Genomic DNA, 3,451 nt, shown 5'->3' with positions numbered 1-3,451 from the left:
TAGCCCCTTCTCCACCCTGAGAGTCTGGAGTTCAGCAAAATAAAGACAAGCTCCTTGCATAAATCCTTCAAGAAACCTCTAGACAGTTAAAAAAAAAAACACCCAACAAAAAACAAACACATGTTCTGAGAACAAAATCTGCTCAGTTCCCTCTGTAAACAGGTATCTATAACAGGAATATAGGCTCCCATCTCCAAGACTGCCACTATATTAGGGAGAGGAGAGGCGAATGAGAAAGTTAAAATGCCACTAAGATCTCTTACCATATTTCAGTGGCTTTTCTCCTGGCTAAGAATTTCCTTGGGAGCTCTAGTGGCATAGTGTCTAAGGCATTTGACTCCTAAGCAGAAGGCTGTCAGTTCAAACCCACCAGTCACTCCTTGGAAGGAAGGTTGGGCAATCTACTTCTGTAGTAACCACTTCGGAAACCCAAGGAGGGGTCACTATGAGCCAGGATCAACTCCACGGAAGTGAGTTTGTTTTTTTTAAAGAATTTCCTTGGCTTCTGCACCCCTTTGAGATTCTTCCAGAGTTCTGATAAAGTTGATTCTGAAAGGTTTTGTGAGGTTTGTCAATGTTTCTGTGAAAAGATGGGCCCCCAGATTTCCCTATTCTGCCTTTTTTTCCCCACAGCCTCTCCTTAATGAAATTTGACAAAAGTACAAACTCGTTTCAGTGAAGAAAGGAAAGCCTTTCAATGAATGGTGCCAGAGTAATGGGCACCATGCAGGTCACTGGGAAGACTGTCCAGGGCACCAGATGACTTGGAGTCAGAGGAAGATGGAGAGGTCTCAGAGGAGGTTCCATTAAAGCTAGGAGAAACCTGAGAAGTGCAGAATTTGAAGAAGTGGGCCAATGGGGTGAGTGCTGTGGACTCGCTGGTGGGAGAGAAAGTGCAGTAAGAGACAACTCTAGAAGATGATCCCTTTCAGACGAAGACAGGGGGTATAGAGGACATGAAGAAACTGAAGAAGGGCCAAGATAAGATCAGTGAAGAAGACCTTCACCTGGGAATATCCTTTTCCACAGAAATGAATTGAAGGGATGAGGATGCAGACATAATGAAATACATTGAGACAGAGCTGAAGTAAAGGAACAGGACTATGGAACACAAGGAACAGAAAGTAAAGCCAAAAAAAAAAAAAAGAGGGCTGTCTTTATGAATTTTCAGAAAACAAGAAGAAAGACAGTGAGATATCCTTTGTGGTCACCACTATGAATTATGTGCAGCACAATCAATTTTATCATGAGGCGCTCAATGCCGCCATATGGAGAAATAAAGAACCCAAAGCTCTAGTGAATTTTCCATTTCAGTTTGTACATCTCAACTCCAAATTTTCTATTTGGTTCCTTTTTATAATTTCTACATCTTTGTCAATATTTCTGAGACATTGCTCTCTTGGTTTCCTTTATTTCTGGGTGTATGGTTTTCCTTAACTCTTTGAACATATTTATGGCAATTGATTTAAAGTCTTCTTCTAGTAAATCCAGAAATTTTCTAGAAAATTTTCTAGTAAATCTAGCCCTTGAGAGTGGGTGACAGAGAGGCCAGACAGAGGCTGAGCAGGTCTCTTCCTAACCGCAAGCTAAGCATCCTGCTAATGAGAAGACAACCAAAGACCATCACTATGAGAAGGTCAAGAAGATAAACAAGCAGTAATGAGTGGCTGAAGGGGAGAAGTTCAGGTTGGAACACAAATAGCACGTTCTTCTCTCTTGAAAACAGGCTTCTTGTAGGAGACTTGGTGATTTAGTAGTGGACACTTCCCAAAACAAGCCCTATTAGACATTCTGCCTACCTGGTGCATATTTCAAGCACTGAATTTGACAAACTTTATTCTTGTGAGCATTATTAAATTTTGTTTGTTAAAAAAAATCTTTAAGCAAAAGTTGAACTTTGAGCTATATTTTATACCTTTTGTATAAATTACCTTAAAATGGATAATTGATTTAAATGTAAAATGCAAAACTATAAAATACTTAGACAAAAGCTTAGGAGAAAAATTTTGGGATCTAGGATTAGGCAAGGAGCTCTGGTGGCGTAGTACCTAAGGCACTTGACTGCTAAGCAGAAGGCTGGCGGTTCAAACCCACCAGCAACTCCTCGGAAGGAAGGTTGGGCAATCTACTTCCATAGTGATATTGCCTCAGAAACCCAAGGAGGGGTCACTATGAGTCCGGGTCGACTCGACAGCACATAACAACAACAACAGGATTAGGTAAAGAGTTCTTAGACTTAGCATCAAAACATGGTCTATAAAATGAAATATTAAGAAATTAGAATTCATCAAAATTAAAAAAAATAATAAAATAAGTTTCCTCTGCAGAAGACCATTTTAAAAGGCTGAAAAACAAGCAACAGACTGGGAGAATATATTTTCAAACACATATCAGACAAAGAAGTAGTGTCTAGAATGTGTAAGCAAACCGAAAAATCAAACCTGTTGTTGCTGAGGAAATCCTGACTCATGAACACACCATATGTTATAGAGCAGAGCTCTCTAAAGGATTTTCTTGGCTGTAATCTTTATGGAAGCAGATCACCAGGCTTAAAAATTAACACTTAAGACAAATAAACAACTCAATTAGAAAATAAGCAAAAGGCATGAAGAATTCTTTCACAGGAAAAGATATACAAATTTATAAATAAGCACATAGAAATAGGCTCAATATTATTACTTATTAGGAAGTTCAATTTAAACATCACAATGAGAGATCACTACAATTTTAGTTTCTTAGTAATGCTGTAACAGAAATACCACTGATGCATGGCTTTAAAGAAGAGAAATTTATTTTCTCACAGCTCAAGTTAGAAGTCTGAATTCAGGGTGTGACATTGGGAGAGGTCTTCCTTGTCTGTTTCACCTTCTAGTAGCTGACAATCTACTTCCTTGGAGTTACTAAGCTTGTAGATTCATCTTTCAACTATCATCAGACAGCATCCCTCTTCTTCCTTTTATGTGTGTGTGTGCACATGCATGTGCATGCCTCTGTGTGTAATCTACTCTTTTTATAACTCAGAAGGGATTAGATTTAGAACCCAGCTTACTCTATTATGATCTAATTAACACACCAAAGAAAACCTTGCTTCCAAACATAATTACATCCATAAGTTTAAGGGTTAAGATTCAAACATATATTTCTGGCAGACACAATTCAATCCATAACAACTGTTATTACATGCCGTTGAGTTGGACCCAACTCATAGTGACCCCTCCTTGGGTTTCCGAGGTGATATCACTGTGAAAGTAGATTGCGAAACCTTCCTTCTGAGGAGTGGCTGGTGGGTTTGAACTGCCAGCCTTTTGCTTAGCAGTCAAGTGCCATAGGCACTATGCTACCAGAGTTCCCACCAAACCTAACTCACTGCCATCAAGTTGATTCCAACTCACCACGACCCCTTTTGGGTTTCTGAGGTGGTAAATTTTTACAAAAGTAAATTGCTCAGTCT

General features: G+C 39.2%; 1 pseudogene; it reads left to right on the top strand.

Annotated features, from left to right (window-relative positions):
- The first annotated feature begins 724 nt into the window (after positions 1-724).
- On the top strand, positions 725-1,660 carry LOC122149903 (annotated as a pseudogene).
- The last annotated feature ends 1,791 nt before the right edge of the window (positions 1,661-3,451 follow it).

This window comes from Orycteropus afer, unplaced genomic scaffold (assembly GCF_000298275.1).
Source record: "Orycteropus afer afer isolate SDZICR_OR568_19922 unplaced genomic scaffold, OryAfe1.0 scaffold00060, whole genome shotgun sequence".
Taxonomy (NCBI): Eukaryota; Metazoa; Chordata; class Mammalia; order Tubulidentata; family Orycteropodidae; genus Orycteropus; species Orycteropus afer.
The sequence above is the reverse complement of the archived record's forward strand: the minus strand, read 5'-3'. Positions and strand labels throughout refer to the sequence as shown.